The sequence below is a fragment of the Polypterus senegalus genome, chromosome 3, assembly GCF_016835505.1.
Source record: "Polypterus senegalus isolate Bchr_013 chromosome 3, ASM1683550v1, whole genome shotgun sequence".
NCBI lineage: Eukaryota > Metazoa > Chordata > Cladistia > Polypteriformes > Polypteridae > Polypterus > Polypterus senegalus.
The window spans coordinates 33,124,671-33,142,844 of record NC_053156.1 but is presented as its reverse complement, the minus strand read 5'-3'; the positions used below and the strand labels follow the sequence as shown (position 1 = coordinate 33,142,844).

Genomic DNA, 18,174 nt, shown 5'->3' with positions numbered 1-18,174 from the left:
GGATTTATGAGCCCTACTTTGGGGGGCTTCCATCTGACCTGGAAGAACTTCCTCTGGATTATGCCCTAAAACCAGATGTACTCCAAGGATGATTATAAAAGGAGCTGTTCTGCCTTACCCAGGCGACTTGGAGTCAAGTGGATGGACAACAAAGCTCGCTTAGGAGCTGTGGAGGAAGAAAACAAGAGAGAGAAAAACGCATGTTGTGCTTAAGAGACCTGTTGCAGGTATTTTTGACAAATGAATGATTAGTTGAACCCAGACCTTGTGTCTGTGGAGTTGTGTCTGGGGTGCTGCATCGCCTCGTACAGGTTACAGCATTAAATGGAGTACAGAACAAGAGTTTATAGGTAGTGCCTTTATATTTAAATTATTACTTTTGTTTATGTAAATATTTTTTTTGGTCTTGTGAATGAAAGTGAGTGCTTGTGAGTGCACATTATATTTTGGGTTTTTTTTTTCATTTAAAAAATGAAACCGTCTGTTCATATCATAGCACCAAATACTACTTTAAGATCTTGATACTGGTGTTTCCTATGAAAGATTTATATATGCAGTATGTTCATCAAACTTTATTGTCATTAAAGAATATGTTCATGGAAGTTCTTTCATTAGCTTGACTGCTTATCAAGTCAGATATTTTAACCTGATTTGGATAACGCAAGGTGCGGACCACTTGTGAGTATCCTCCATGTATTGCCAAGACATGTCATTATTTTGGGTGGCACGGTTGGCGCAGTGGTAGCGCTGCTGCCTTGCAGTTAGGACACCCGGGTTCACTTCCCGGGTCCTCCTTGCGTGGAGTTTGCATGTTCTCTTCGTGTCTGTGTGTTTTTCCACCGGGTGCTCCGGTTTCCTCCCACAGTCCAAAGACATGCAGGTTAGGTGCATTGGTGATTCTAAATTGTCCCTAGTGTGTGCTTGCTGTGTGGGAGTGTGTGCGTGCCCTGCAGTGGGCTGGCACCCTGCCTGGGGTTTGTTTCCTGCCTTGCATCCTGTGTTGGCTGGGATTGGCTCCAGCAGACCCCCGTGACCCTGTAGTTAGGATATAGTGGGATGGATGGATGTCATTATTTTGCAGATGGTATAGAGCAGGGGTGGGCAATGTCGGTCCTGAAGAGCCGCAGTGGCTTCAGGTTTTCATTCCAACCCAGTTGCTTATTTAGAAACCAATCCTTTCCAGTCTCAGACCTTATTTAATTTTATGGTTTGTTAGTCTGTGCAATGTAAGGTTCTTATATCGTAGATTTTTTCCTTTCCAAAGATTTTATCCAAATGATTTGAAGCCTAAAACAGATAATTTTCAGCCTATCACATTTTTCTGCTAAGGTTTTTATTAAATCAAACAGAGCATGATGAACACACACAGATGTAATTGGAAAAAAGCTGGCTGGAGAACTACTGGCTGCTTTCTTTTACATTGTATTGCTAATATGGAGCGATACATTGAATGCAGCAGTTTAAGATTGAAATAAACAATTAAGGGTGGAGAACCTTAACAAGTGAGACCACTATAATGAAGCATCAAAATGTCACTTAAGCAATAATTGACTTCTCATTAAGAAACTGGGTTGGAACAAAAAGTCTGCAGCCACTGTGGCGGTTCAGGACCAACATTGCCCACCCCTGGTATAGAGAAAAGCACATTAATAAGACTTTTCATCAGAAATTAACTTGGGCGGCATCCTTTACTTGTACAAGTGACAAGCCCTTTCTTTACAATTGAACAGCATTCCATTTTTCGAAACAGCACTTATTAAGCGTGCATCTTACTTAGCAATATTTAAGAGATTCATTTGTTTTTCAAAATGGTGGAAAATGTTTCAAACTGGGGGAAACTGGCCATAGTATCTGGCAATCCAGAGTACAGTAAAATTCACCTAACATTCTCTCTAACTGTGCAAATCTCAGGTTATTTAAAATATAACAACAAACATAGCTGGGTGGAGGTTTCTAAGGCACGGGTGGTCCCCTGTTTCTTCTGTTCATGTCCAGACTCACTCACACATTTGAAGTCATCAACTAACCTCACATTCACAACATTCAAAGCTTTGGCTTGCAGTAGGATAACTGCAGGGAGAAGAAAAGATAAATCAGAACCTGGAAACCAACACACATCTCCAAATCAACTGTCAGGGTGACTCTGGCACTCACCCTGAGGACCAGCATGCAAAGGAGCAAAACAAAAAATGCCCAATAACACAAAAAGGGAATGCTGGGCTAGCAATACTTGTGTGTCATTTCCTGGCAAACATTTTGACACTGGAATGGTGCAGACCCAGTGTGGGCAAACATATTGAACCTATGTGGTGTGACGGCTAGGGTGCACCACAAAGCCCCAAACCCCAGACACAAACACACCAACACAGTCCCAGGTTCAAATAAGAAGGGGCGGGGGGGTGTATTAGAAATACACAACCACAAAAGTAAGTTGTGTCTCCTTCTCTCACTGTCCCTCTTTGCACCGCATTGCTCTCCTCCAGTTGAGTGATGTCTGCCTTCCACCCAGCTCCGACTCACCTGGACAAAACAGAGCGGTCCCTTTTATTGAGGACCCAGGAGTACTTCATGTGCCAGGGCTTCACCCACTGGATACACTTCCCCGTCACACGGAAACCCCAAATAGTAGGGAGTGTAACTCCCTGCAGTGTCTTCTTGAGGCACCCGTGGACCCCAGCAGGGCTGTGCTACTGGACTACAATTCCCAGGGCTGCTGCCATCTAGCATCATGGGGGGATAAAATATCCTTGGGGACAGTCCTTCCCAGCCACGAAAGGTCCTGCAAATACATCCGGTCAAGATGCCCATCCATCCACCTGGACCCTCCTGTTCTGGCAAGGAACCTTTCCCTTTCCTGGTCGGGATGCCCATACATCCTGTATGGCACTTATATTCGGCAGCCAACAATGGCCCAATTGGGATTTGCATATTGGGGCATCATTGGCCACAGAACATTGGCCCAGGGAATCTGGAAACCTGAAAGAAGTCCACCTATCCATTTTCAATAATGCATATTCAGGGTAGGGTTACTGGGCACCTGGAGCCTAATCCCAGCACGTAATGGGCACACACTGGGACAACCTCTGAACAGGACACCTGACCCAACATAGGGTGAATGCAGGGTCAATTTAGCGCCAATTGTCCACCTAACCTGCATGATTTTGAACTGTAGGAGGAAACCAACATGGACACAGGAAAAACATGCAAACTCCACTCAGGAAGGACCCTGGATATAAACCAGTCCTCCTTACTGTGAGGCTGTGTTACTTATTGTGTGACAACATTAAAAAGTGGGAAAATCTGGTGTAGTGAATACATTGGTCAGCGTTACCAATCCATCGCTGGGCCAATGAGGGACTTACTGAACTTGTACTGCCAGCCATTAGCCCATTCTATGCAACTAGGGGGACTTTGATAAAGGGTCCCTTGTAGCAGTCTCCACATTGGGCCAGTGTGGTATTTAATTGAGCTTTCCACTGTGTGTACGTTTGCTGTCAATCACCCATCCAGCCCCGTTTATCTACCTTCAGGGTAATAATATGCTGACTCCTACAATGTCACTAGAAGACAATGACGTAGACTCTTTATTGTCCTTTTTAATTGACTCTTGAGTGCCTGCAGTTACACTAGACTCCTTCAAGATCCCTCCAGAGTAATGTATCATGAACGTAACGATCTGGGATAACTTTATCATGTTACATTGAGCAGTACACATTAGATTTGTGAAGAGGATCATTATTATAATGACTGGAATTGCCAAACAAGAGCAGATACTCATTTTTACACAACAGCATTCATTGCCACCAGCTTGGTTTATCTCCGGTTGCATCCGGTCTGAATCTGAAAATTCATTTACTTTGAAAATCGAGTATCATAATTCTTTCCAAATAGTTTTAATTAATAAGCACTAGAGTGTCAACTGGGTTCTCCCTAAAAAGAATAAAAAAAAAATACACAAATCAATAACTACTAATTTAACACACAATAATTAATATATAACTCATTAATAAGAATAAACGTTTATAATCAAATCCTCACTCCCACAATCATTAATAAAAGACTATATTTTGACAGAGAACATCAGTCCTCCTAAACCAAGGCCATCTTAGCAGCATCATAGGCCCCTGAGCAAAGCATTTCAGAAACCTAGGTATCAGAAAAATCATGGGCCCCTATGCTTTTGGGGCCCCGGGCCAATGCCCATTGTGCCCATACGTCAAGATGGTCCTGTCCTAAACACCCCAGACTTTCGTAATGTCACCCCACCGTTCTCAACCCCTCCCAAACATTACACCCTTTTCACTCTCACACACCCACCCACCTCAGCACAATTAAAACCAATCTGTCCCCTGTGGAATATTGGTGCCCCTCCTTACATTCAGCTTCACTTAAGACACGCCGGCGTCTTGGGGTGTCTAATCAGTGATCAGATTAGTCTATTTTAGCCAATTGGCCAATTTAAGAGAATCAGTCCCACAATTCCGTAGTTTAAAATCGCTCAGCTCCCAAATCTCCAATTAATCGAATCCTCAGTTCAGCCACATCCCATTTTTCTTAGGACTCTTTCTGAGCTTCAGCTACGAATAACGAATCCTGTGTGCTCAGCGCTTGCAATGCCCACTTTAAATACGGTATTCTCCTTCAGTGATGGGCTTCAATTGCAACGTCATTCAATCCCAGTCTATCAGCATTCTTCAACAAGTGCATTACGTTATGTTATGCTCAGTAAAGGACAATATAGATCGGTGGACGATGACTATTCAGACGGTGCATTCAGTGGAACAATAACACATACAGTAGATCGAAACTGGCCTCTCGAGTATCAACAGACCAGCTTTCTGCGTTCAGATCACTTTCGTTTTAAGTGTCGTATTTGCGAAACGAAAGCGTTCGAACTGAGCAAGGCGAGGCGATGAAACTGCCGGACCCGCGCTAAGGCGCTATTTCGCAATATTAAAGAAAAATTTCAAACTTTAACTATCAGCGATATTAGAATTGTGCTTATTGATACAAGTAAGTGGGAGATAAGAATCAAACAGCATGAGTAGCTCGCTTCCACTTTTCCCAAAAAGTGGTAGGAGTGCCACGGTGTCAGTGACATCATCGTTGGGTGTCGCGTCTCTCTTGGATTCTCTGTATTGTGTGACCATTTTAGGCGACAAGACAAGAAGATACAAGTAGGTGCAAGAGGCGACAGGTGTGACGGCGGCAAATGAGTCATCGCTTCCGGCGGGAGACGAGCAGAAACTACCGGTGACTGCTTTTGTGTGTCTCTGTGTGTCACTCGCGGAAACACTCAGGGCTGCCTGCGTGACACTCCTAAAACACACCCACCTGAAACCTTGGAGCTAAACATATACATACTGTACAACAAAACGGCTCACACTAATTATCCAAGAAAGAAAGAAATTGTATTACTATCAAACAAACAAACAAAGAAATTGTATCACTATAACACATTTTCTTACAAACGATGTAGCTCAAAGTGCTTTACAAGATATCAAAGAAATAGTTACATGCAAATAAATACAAATTAAAATAAGATGAGAATAATAATGAATAAATATACAAAATGCACTTATTTTATTAAGAGAAACAGAGTTCTTATTTTTTTCTAAGTCTCAGTTGGCCAGTGAGGACGGAGAAATAAAAAAAAAAAAAATTAAAGTAAAACTTTCGTTCATTTTAAACTTTGCTCTCACACAAGGTCGTCTTCTCCACATAAGGTGAACCTTTTGCAATCCAAGTGCATCCGTGTTTTTATGTTGTTATGCTATTAACATAAGTCATTTTATTTTGTTTTTTCCTCTCAGGCTTTACTGTCAAATGTTGAGTTGTCTTTACTAATTATTTCTTATTGGTGTTGTTCAATATGTGTTTCACTTTAACAATGGGTACTTGTATAGACAGTTTCAATTGTGTTAGTATCTGCTGGTGACTCAATATGTATTGATTGTTGACTTCTTTTATTCTTAGCAGCTTACTAAGGATAGTATGACTATGAAAAAGGGAAGAATTCCCGACGTGGGCCAGCCTTTTGATAGCCATCCAAACTGCACACTGCATTCTGAGATCTTAAATATTCCTTGTGGACTGTGAATAGATGGACCTTTCTTCATTTTGAGCTCAGACAGACTGCTGTGTTCATTAGTAATGAACATATTAGATCTGTGTATATAATTGTGGTGACCATTGGCTTGTAATTATTTTGAATAAATAGTAAAATATTTTATTTAATGCAGACTATTTGTATTGAGTAATAACCCTATTCCTTTCTCTTTTTTGGCAACTTCCTTAGTAGAAAAACAAGGTGATCAACAACAATGGTGGTTGAAAGGGCAGACACCAGTTTCATCTTGACCTTTCTCAAGCACAGATGTATGCGCTGGCTGGGTCATGGTTCATACATGGCCTGTGGTTGGATACTCAAAGACCTTCCCTTTGGAAAACTGGCATCTGGTAAGAGGCCAACATAAAAACCCTAGATGCACTACAAGGATGTCTGCAGGCATAAGCTCTTGACATCCAAACCAACACTTGGCAGTCAGTCTCCTCAGACATGTGTGACTGGAAGCAGAATGTGATGAAGAGTATCTCAAGGTGTGAGACCAAAGTGATGCAGATAGCTGACGATAAGAGTCCCATACCTAAGATGTTAGAGCTCCCTCAGCATTCTGCTGTACATGGTGTGGCAAGGACTGCTAGTCTCATATTGGACTCCACAGCCACAACAGATGTTGCTACCACCCATCCAACAGAGGTACAGATGCAAGACCCATGGGATCAAATGCTGCCTAGTATACTTGGAAGGTTATGTGTTACAGTATATTAACAGATGCTTATTCTTGGTCTAACCCGTTTGCATGTTTTCTCCTATCCATCCATTTTTTGTACTTACCTCTCCGCTAGTGCCTGGCAGTGTAAGGAGCATGGCAGCAACTAACAGTGGACAAGTCATCAGTCCACCAAAAGGCCCCCTCATATAAACACTTACAAAGTGGCCAACTTGGAAATACTGGTTAACCTGACCTGCACATCTTTTTTGATATATTACTTATTAAAAATAATTCTTTATTAAAGAATAAACAACCTAAAGGCTGGCAGAACATAGTTAGAACAATAAGTATCATTATGTTAAATAGTAAAGCCATCCCATCCTTTGTAGTGATTCCTCTGTTGGGTTTAGCTAGGAAAGCTCAAAGTGACCAAGAGAGGGCCCACCAGAATCAGATGTCCATCTGCACCCCAAGGAAACATCTTTGATTAGCGGTGAGTACCCCATTCCAACGGTTTGCAACCATCTTGAACCAGTTCTGTCACTTACTAATATTAGTTGTGGATGCTCTGTTAATCTGAGAGCTTCAACAAAGTATAAAATATGAAAAAAGGCTTTTCAGACTGAATCTAATATGGGGTCTGTAAATTTGCAAAAATGTAAATATGGATTTTGAAGAGAGAGATTTGAGGGGTCACTGTTGGCAAAGTTAAGTAGATAGATAGATAGATAGATAGATAGATAGATAGATAGATAGATAGATAGATAGATAGATAGATAGATAGATAGATAGATAGATAGATAGATAGATAGATAGATAGATAGATAGATAGGCAAAACCTTTAACCGTGTTCATAACTGACCACACTGAGATTAGCAGGGAAGAAATTCAAGTGTGAATGTAGAGAAGGAGTCTTTAGGGACATGTTGTACTTCATGCTTTTGCATGCTTGAAGCATGTTTGCAACTGGCTGGGCATAGTTTGGTGCTCTGTAGTTGCCAAGAAATTTCTCAACAACTTTCTTGAATAACTTCCATGCAATTGTCTCCAGCTTCTGTAGCAGATCTTCAAACCTCTTGTCATTGATGATATATTTGATTTGTGTACTTCTTTAATTTTCAGTTATTCATGGAAAGATCTACATCAAATATCAAAATTCTTCACGCCATACCTCATGCTGCGGAGATGCTTGGTCAAATTTGAGTAAACTTGTCTGTATGTGTGCTCTTATGAACTGACTGTCCATGCTTTGTTCATTCCCGCCTTTCTCTTTATGCTGCCATTATAGGCACAAGCAGTAACATAACAAAATGTGGAAAAAGTGATGCGCTATGAATACTCTCCGGATGCACTGTAATGTTTGCTGATGACATTGTGGTCTGTAGTGATTGTAGGGAGCAGGTTGAGGATACCCAGAGAGGTGGAGACATGCTCTAGAGAGGAGAGGAATGAAGGTCAGGAGGAACAAGAGAGAATACATGTGTGTAAATGAGAGGGAGGTCAGTGGAATGGTGAGGATGCAGGGAGTAGAGTTAGTGAAGGTGGATGAGTTTAAATACTTGAGATCAACAGTACAGAGTAATGGGGATTGTGAAAGAGAAGTGAAGAAGAGAGTGCAGGCAGGGTGAATGGGTGGAGAAGAGTGTCAGGAGTAATTTGTGACAAACGGGTATCAGCCAGAGTGAAAGGGAAGGTCTACAGGATGGTAGTGAGACCAGCTATGTTATATGGGTTGGAGATGGTGGCACTGACCAGAAAGCAGGAGACAGAGCTGGAGGTAGCACAGTCAAAGATGCTAAGGTTTACATTGGGTGCGACAAGAATAGATAGGATTAGAAATGAGTGCATTAGAGGGTCAGCTCAGGTTGGACGGTTGGGAGACAAAGTCTGAGAGGCGAGATTGCGTTGGTTTGGACATGTGCAGAGGAGAGATGCTGAGTATTTTGTGAGAAGGATGCTAAGGATAGAGCTACCAGGGAAGAGGAAAAGAGGAAGGCCTAAGAGAAAGTTTATGGATGTGGTGAGAGAGGACATGCAGGTGACGTGTGTAACAGAACAAGATGCAGAGGACAGAAAGATATGGAAGAAGATGATCCACTGTGGCAACCCCTAACAGGAGCAGCCGAAAAATGAAGATTTACTTTGCAAACTAAAAAGAAAAAAATATTGCACAGTGATCAGTGCCAATGCCATACAACGTCAAGCTCCTGGGGTCTACTCCAGGCCCAGACACTCTCTACATAGAGTTTGCACCTTTTCATCATGTAATGGTCAGTTGTCTAATGTGGTTTCTGTTCCCTCCCAAATCAATTTGCTTCTCATGTGAATTAGCGTCACTTAAATGGTTCTGGAATGAGTTGAATGTGGACACTTGGTGACTATACAAACTCCATGAAGGTCTGGACTCAGTCTGAATTTCTCAGATAGTTATAGTAATTAACAAATTCTTAAAAGTACATAGCTTGAGACAAATGTTACGTCAGTCCAAATGCAGGAGAGTTGCAATGTGTTGCATGATGATTAGCACATGAAAGTAATAATTTCATTGTACTCTATACACATGGCAATAACGACTATAAAATATATAAAACACCGGAGTGCCATGTGAATGCTAAACTTGAGGATGACTGTAATCTGCTCTCGTGCTCTCGGATTCTCTCTTCACTCTGCTTTCCTCCTTAAATCTTCATTCATTTCACTGTCTCCATATTACTGGTCACATACTATTCTTCATTACTGCAGTCCCTCGGCTTAGGAGTCAACCCCCACATGGACTTCACAGATATAATCCTCCTTCTCCATCTCATGTCTGCTTCACATCAATGTCTCCAGCTCATATTGCATGGGTTGCAAAGGCTGCCCTTTGAAACTGTGCCATTAAAGACATGTCACATCCTTCTTCAGCCCAGGTCCTGTGTACAGTTGTGGCCAAATGTTTTAAGAATGGCACAAGTATTGGTTTTCACTACTTCAGTGTTTTAATATAATTTTGTCAGATGTTTCTATTGTATAATTACAAGCATTTCATAAGTTTCGAAGGCTTTCATTAACAATTACAGTACATTAAGTTTATGCAAAGATTGAATGTTTGCAGGGTTGGCCCTTCTTTCTTTTTCAAGACCTATGCAATTCACCCTGGCATCTTGTCAATCAACTTCTGGGCCAATTCCTGACTGATGGCCACCCTTTCTTGCATAATCAATTCTTGGAGCTTGTCATAGTTTGTGGATTTTTGTTTGTCCACTCGCCTCTTGAGGATTGACCACAAGTTCTCAATGAGATTAAAGTCTGAGGAATTTCAATGTTTTGTTCCCTGGGCCACTTAGTTATCACTTTTGCGTTATGGCCCGGTGCTCCATCATGCTGGAAAAGGCATTGTTGGTCACCAAACTGTTTTTGGACGGTTGGGAGAAGTTGCTCTCAGAGGATGTAATTCTACTTCAGTATAGCATAGAAACATCTGACAAAAAGATCTAAAAACACTGAATCAGCAAACTTTCTGAAAACCAATACTTGTGTCATTCTCAAAACTTTTGGCCACGACTGTAACTACCATCTGCTCCTAAATCTGGAGGGCTGCACAGTGAGCCGAACTACACAGATGATGAAGACATCAAGTCAGCTGCAAAGTGCTGGCCCAGTGGGACAAAATGTTTAGCGTGATGCTAATGATCATGAGCACTACAGTAAAAAATAAACATACCGTACAGTGCCCTTGGAAAGTGTCACTTTTTATTGTCATACACTATTGAATCACAATGGAATTAATTTGGCTTTTTTGACATTGCTTTAATCGTCAAAGTGAAAACAGATATCTTGCAACATGGTCTAAATAATTACAAATATCCATCCATCCATTTTCCAACCTGCTATATCCTAACTACAGGGTCACGGGGGATCTGCTGGAGCCAATCCCAGCCAACACAAGGCACAAGGCAGGAAACAAACCCCGGGCAGGGCGCCAACCCAACGCAGGGCTAATTACAAATTTGAAACACAAAATAATTGATTGCCTAATATATACTCCTTTAATATGATATCCCTAAATCATTACTGGTTGGTGTTAGAAGTCCTAGGTCAATGGAGATGTCCAATGGAGATGTGGATGGGACAGCTTGTGGAAGTCAGTATGGTGGCCTAACCTTCACAAGGAAGACAAAAGAACACTGCAAACAACTCTATGAAAACATGATTGAAAAGCGGAGGATAGGGAATAGAGGCAAGAAAATATCAAAGTCACAGAATATCCAGTTAAATCAGTCATTAAGAAATTAAAAGAGTAGGGCACAACTGGATATCTGCTACAGCAGGCCATCTACAAAAACTGAGTGATGGTGCAAGAAGAAGTGACAGAGGCCACAAAGAGATCTATGAAAATTCTGAAGGAGTTACAAGTTACAGTGGTTCAGATTGGAGAGACTGTGTAGGTGACAAATGATGCCTGGGTGCTTCACCAGTTGTAGCTTTATGGGAGAGCATGCAGAAGTCACATGGGGGATGCTGAAATCAGCTGGAAGGAGGCTCTTTGTTTTTTGGCCATCAGACTAAATCTGAACACTGCACATTATCAAAACATAACATTCCTATCATGAAATATGGTGGTGGCTACATCATGCTGTGGAAATGTTTCTCTGCAGCAGGCCCTGGAAGGCTTGTGAGGGTTACATGAATGCAACAAAACAAGGGGAAATCTTGGAGGAAAATGCAATGTGGTCTCAAGAAACCTGTAACTTGTGAGAATTGTTTTCCAGCAAGGCAATAACCCCAAGCATAAACTTGAAGCTACACAGGAATAACTTCAAAACAGCAATATAAATATCCTGGAGTGACTGAGTCAGAGTCCAGATTTCAGTCCAACTCGGCATAAACCTCATTTATTTTGATCCTCGCCTGAACACATGGGATGACAAATCAGCTATTTACGTGGGAAGAACAGGTGAACCCTTGCAGTAATCATGTCAACTTCCAAAGAATTCAGAAGGTCAGATTGGTAGTGTCTATCAGGTTTAAAGCAGGAAGTAACCCCCAGATGAGGCAGCAGGCCATCCCATGGCACAATCACACCTAATGATAGATAAACAGCAAGAGCAGACATGGACTTGGGGACAAATAAAATATTATCTAAGCATTATCTATGGAGGGTGGCACGGTGGTGCAGTAGTAGCAGAGAAATAGAACAGGGTTGGTATACTGGGTCCTCCCTGCATTGAGTTTGCATGTTCTCCCTGTGTCTGTGTGGGTTTCCTCCAGGTGCTCTGGTTTCATTCCATAGTCCAAAGAAATGCAAATTACACACATTGGCAACCCTAAACTGGCCCTAGTGTGTGCTTAGTGTGTGGACTGGTGTGGATGTGTTCCCTGCAATATATTGATGTCCTGTCCAGGGTTTGTTCCCTGCCTTGTGCTCTATGCTTGCTGGGATAGGATCCAACAGACCCCTGTGACCTTCTTCAGGACAAAGATGTTGAGAAACCGATTGACTGGCCATTATCTATGGACTTGCCATTGCATTCCACTTGAACATCAAGTCCAGGAAGCCTGTTATGTAGAAGTTGCATGCTCTCCCTCTTTTTATTTGAGGGATCCGTCCAGATATGGGAAAACTTGAATAATCCATCCAAAATTTTTTTTTCCAAACATTCTTTATCTTGAGCAACATCGTATGGATGTTGGGGTCTATCAGAGTAAGCATAGAGCACAAAGCAGGAACAATTGCTAGATACCCACACACGAATCAGGTTCCTATTCAACTAACCTCCATGTCTTTGAATTAAGAGAGGAGAACAATGCACCTGAAGGAATTCCAAGTGGACATGGCAAGAACATGCAAACTACACTCAGAGAGCATTTCAGAGCCTAACATAATATTCTCTTGCCTGTTTCTCCAATTCAGAGTCGCTGGAAGCAACGTCTGGCACAAGGGAGGAATCAACCCTGGCAACGGTCCTCTGCAGGGTGAACACACACACACACAAATAATTTTCTAATTTATTAATTTCCATATATATGCCTATCAGAAAAACTGAAGAAATGAGGCAAATATAACTAAAGAACTAAAAGTAAAAGCGCCTGATTCTTCAAAGTGACTTGACACACGCAATGCAACTCTAAACTGCTCAAAGCAGGGACAGATGTCAATAAAATTAATTAGTATTATTATTATTACGTGAAGAAGATAGATAGATAGATAGATAGATAGATAGATAGATAGATAGATAGATAGATAGATAGATAGATAGATAGATAGATAGATAGATAGATAGATAGATAGATAGATAGATAGATACACAACATAAGAAAATAACCATTACTGATAAAACAATGTCATTTTTCTAGAAAATCCTCAAATTCAAGCTATAGCACTTTTTGGTAAATATGTATTTTAAATGTGTAATTATAGAATTAAATGCTTATTTTATATTATTAGTTCCCATCAACTTAAAAATAATGAAAACCCAATCTTTGGTATACATAGCATTTTTTTTTTACTGTGCACACCATTATAGATGATTTTATAAATGCTGATACTCACAAGAGGGTGCTGCAGTGATCAGTATGGCCGTCAGATTCAGCATTCTGAAGTTTGGATTCTGTGCCCCTCGCCCATGTCTCACATTGTCTTACACATTCTCCCTTTGTGTGATGGAGTTTGTCTTTGGATATGTCTTAGTTTTCTCTCACATTGGTTATTTCAAATTGATTGCATGTACATTAAGGAGCCTGCACCCCACTCAGGGTTGTTTTTTGTATCCTGTGTTACCTGGATGGGCTACGGCCATCTGCAGCCCTGAGTTGGAATAAGCTACTCTGTTGATGTTATGTCATTTTTATGTATATACTAAGCAGTAACCATTTCAGAATAACAGAAGGAAATATGGTGTTTGACAGTGAGAGACCTAATGTATCCAAACAAGCAAGAATTTGAAGGCCCATGGAGTGTTACATTTCATCCCATTGAGTCTACAATTATCTGCTTTAAAAAATAAGTTCATATATTAGTGAGAAATTTACTATTAATCTGTGCTGATCCAGCTCACTCAAGCTGATCCTGCTGAAGAGTGAATTTTAAATTAACACTCTCCATCCTCCTTAAGAAGCCACATGGATGAGTGGTGAATGTCTTCACAAACGCACAAATTCTCCACCGCACGGGAAGATCGCGGTTGCATGCTTGCTGCTGCTTCTCACTATGAATAACACTTTTAGTAAGATATGCATCATGTATCGGTGGACCTGGGTTCACTTCCCGGGTCCTCTCTGCGTGGAGTTTGCATGTTCTCCCAGTGTCTGCTTTGGTTTCCTCTGGGTACTCAGGTTTCCTCCCACAGTCCAAAGACATGTAGGTTAGGTGCATTGGCGATCCTAAATTGTCCCGTGTGCGTGTGTGCCCTGCTCGCGGATTGTTCCTGCCTTGTGCCCTGTGCCAGCTGGGATTGGCTCCAGCAGACCCCACGTGATCCTATGTTTGGATATAGCGGATTGGATAATGGATGGATGGATGTTGTAAATGCCCTGTTGTTCTTTCAGACTTTCTAGTGCTTTGAGCATGGGAAAGGCACAGTATAAACAAAATGGATTATTATCATTTTGACTTACTACTAACTGATATTCCCAGGCCTGGAAGACTGGAAGCCTTCACAGACTCATCTCTTTACTTATCCATTCATTTTCAGAATCTGTACTTTCTATTTGAGAACCGTTAACAGGTACGAGGTGCGAATTGGTCCTGGTTATGGTGCTGGTCTCAAAGAAGACCCACTCCACTCACACCTACATGTGATCATAGCCAGCGAACACCTTATTCATTCATCCTTCATTCATTCGTTTTCTTGAACTTAGTGCAGCATTGTATTTTCAGTGGCCACAGCTTATAAATAAAGTGTACTAGCCAACCCGTACGCCGCATAATCAGGCCGGTTTTTTAATGATTTTTTAGCACAGGGAGAAAATAAACATTTGAAAAATCGGTAATGTAATAAATCAGCAAGAAAACAACATTGTAACAATGCACGGAACGAACCAACACACAATCGTCCGTGACTGAAAACTGGCGGACCGCCATCGCGCATGTGCCCACCTCCAACTCGTCACTTGAGTCGTTGTCATCTTTGCACAGTCCTGATGCACCTGTGACTCACATAGACTTTCCGTGTTCCTGCAGGAGCATCTAAGAAGACGCATGTTTGTCACGGATGCGAATTGCTGTATGTAGCGTGTAAAACAGTTTGCTATGGTGCACGCGGTCGTGCGTCGTAACCGAAAACTCTGTTTTTAAAGACTGCTTACTTCATTGTGTTTTAACCTCAGTTGTAAAGGATTGTTTTAAGGATCCCATGGGATACCCCTCGCAAACCGTTTTACACGCTGCATATGGCGATTCACCTCCGGCGTGGCTCCTTCCTGTGTGCCATAGGTGTCTTACTTGTCGGGCTTAGTGAATCCACGCCCCTTCTGGCGTGCTTTCCATGGGTGTCTTGCCTTAGTGAATTATATATATAGATTTTTATTACTAATATTACACAGCAACACGGCATGAATGACAGGAAATAACCCCAAATGGGGCACCAGTTCATCACAGAGAATGCCCACACACTCACCGGACTAATTTAAACACACACGTTGTAGAGATCTGGAAGAAAACTGCAGCAGTCAGAGAAAACACAATGTCCACACTTGGCACAAGCACTCATCGGGCTAGGATTTAAACCAAGATTTCCATAATTGTGAGGAAACCAAACTGATACCTTTTCAACTCTACCACCACACCACAAACAATTTTTCAAATCAACACTATTGCTAACATCTCATTTTAATCTTAATGTCTTTAGGAAGGAAAAATGAAATCTCATTCAAATGCTAATAACTCACTCTAATGCTGAAGTACGGCTGCTTCCTCTCATCATCTGATGTAAATTCAGCAGAGGTGGCATAGTGGTTAGTTCTACTGTCTCACCATTTGTACTTTCTTCATGTTCACGTTTGCTTCTTCTGTATGTCAAACATGTACAGGTGAAGTTGACTGGCAACACTAAATCTGCACTGCCATGGCTCCTTGTTCTGAGTTGGTTCCTGAGTTGCCCCAGATACAGCCAAGATAGACCATGTCAAAAAAGAAGAATGGAAGAGTCAACGTATTTAAACATCATTATAAAACAGTTCAAGTTATTGACGTGTACTATATATACAGTACAATAAAATTATTACTTGTACATCTCACACATCTCCTAAAGTCAAAGGTATTGCCTAGAGAGCTTACAGACAGGATTGTCTCAAGGAAGAGATCTGGGGAAGACTACAAAAAAAGAATCTGTAGAATTGAAGGTTCCCAAGAATACATTGGCCACCATAATTCTTAAACAGGAGAAGTTTGAAACAATTCCTAGTGCTGACTGTACAGGCAAACTGAGCAATTGATCAACTGAGAAATTATGAGAGCAGGGTCATGGTAAGAGAAGTGATCAGAACCTGATGGTGTATCCAGCAGAGAGCATTTTTTCTTCCTGGAATGTGGTTCTTGATGCAGAATTGACTAGAACCCAAATGCTATACCTTCTGTACCCATCGGAAAATAATTATAAAAGAATGAAATATGGTACAAAAAGAGATATATGTATTAAACTTGATTTAACAGGTAGCATACATTCCCAGAAATATAATGCATAACCCTGTATATATACATATTTAGGCCAGAGAGAAGCTTTGGGACATCACGGCAAGTGGGAGAATACTGACAACTCAGATGTCCCATACAGCAGCGAGAATGTCAGTGGCACAGTGAGACGTTTCTGATGTCTTACAGGATCCTTGTCATTATAAACAATCACATAATTATATTATCATAGAATTAATTTCAGAACTGGCTGGTTATTATTACCTTCATAAAACACTGGGTTCTGTAACCATATTGGTTAAGTAGACATCAGCAGTTCCCAAAACAACCTGCTTGTGTCCTTCACACTTCTAAATCACTATGCTCCTGTTCGCCTACTAGGACCCTCTGATTCTGGCCATCTTGTTGCGCCTCACACTAACCTGCACTCTTTCAGCTCCATAGCACCCAGACTTTGGAATGATATCCCGAAATTAATTAGATCAGCTGACTCCATTCATTTTTTTAAAAAAACAACTTTAAACTCATCTATTTAGGTAGGCTTATAGCTTAACTTAACATTCTGCCCTTTCTTTCAGTTGACCTCTCTGTCCAGGTGCACAGGATAATTTGTGCGTCTGTTATATCACAAATTAGGTTATTTGTTAAGTTTTTCTTTTAGTATTGAATTTAGTATTTTACTCTGGTTTATTGTTCTTTATTCTATTTAATGCTTTGTTATCTGTTTCATCGTTCTATTTAGGAAAACATTTGTATTCAATGTTACATATACTGTACCCTGATTTTTTTTTTTCTAAGACTCTTTGAAGCACCTTGAGCATGGGAAAGGTGGTATATAAATAAAATGTATTATTATTATGACATTTTCTGCTCATCTCCCTAACCTAACTTACCGCTGTCATTTGTCAATCTCCCTGGCTGTCTCTCTTTCTCAGCTGAATTGCATGGATTTGTGAAATAAATTTCACAAAGTACATTGACACAAATAATCGTCTTTCTACAGATGGATACACTGGTTTAACTCCACTGAAACTGTGTTGAGATGGAAGAAACTTCCAGAAGGACATCCATCACTGAAACACACCATCAATCTGGCTTTATAAAGAGTGCTCAGACAGAAGCCTCTCTTCAGTGAAAGAGATGTAGAAGCCTGCTTAAGAGTTTACGAAAAGGCACCCAAATGTCTTTTAGATGGTGAGAAACAGGATTCTCTCCTCTGATGAAACCAAAACTCACATCATATCTGGAGGAAACCAGGCACCTCTCATCACCAACGGTGAAGCATAGTGGGGACGGGGGACTAGAAAAGGTTTGAGGGAAAGCTGAGGTGAGCAACCTGCAGAGATATCCTTAATTAAAACCTCCACCGCACTTGGTTGAATGCTCACCTTCCAACATGACAATAACCTTAAGCATAAAGCAATACAGGACAACTCTGAGAAAGTTCTTAACTGAACCAGCAAGATCTTGACTTGATCCAAGCTGGACATATCTGGAGAGACATGAAAACAGCAGTCCACCGACGGTTTCCATCCAAGCTGGCAGAGCATGTGAGGATCTGCATAGAACATTGGTAGACAATTCCCAAATCCAGGTGTGTGGAGCTTGTTGCATCAGAGCCAGCAAAACTCCAGGTGGGAATGGCTGCTACAACTAAGTAGTAAGTAAAGGGTCTGAATATTTTTATCAATGTAATATTTTTTTTCATTATTGTTAAGAAATTTATAAACATTTCTAAAATCAGGTTTTCGTTTTGTTATTCTGGGGTATTGAGTGTTGTTTGGGGTA

General features: G+C 41.1%; 1 long non-coding RNA gene across 1 annotated transcript in view; it reads right to left on the bottom strand.

Annotated features, from left to right (window-relative positions):
- LOC120525003 overlaps positions 1 to 18,174 on the bottom strand; it is a 43,037-nt gene that overhangs the window by 13,354 nt on the left and 11,509 nt on the right. Inside the window, exon 2 of the long non-coding RNA XR_005632879.1 lies at positions 15,645 to 15,845. This is a non-coding gene — a long non-coding RNA (uncharacterized LOC120525003). The remainder of the gene's footprint in view (positions 1 to 15,644; positions 15,846 to 18,174) is intronic.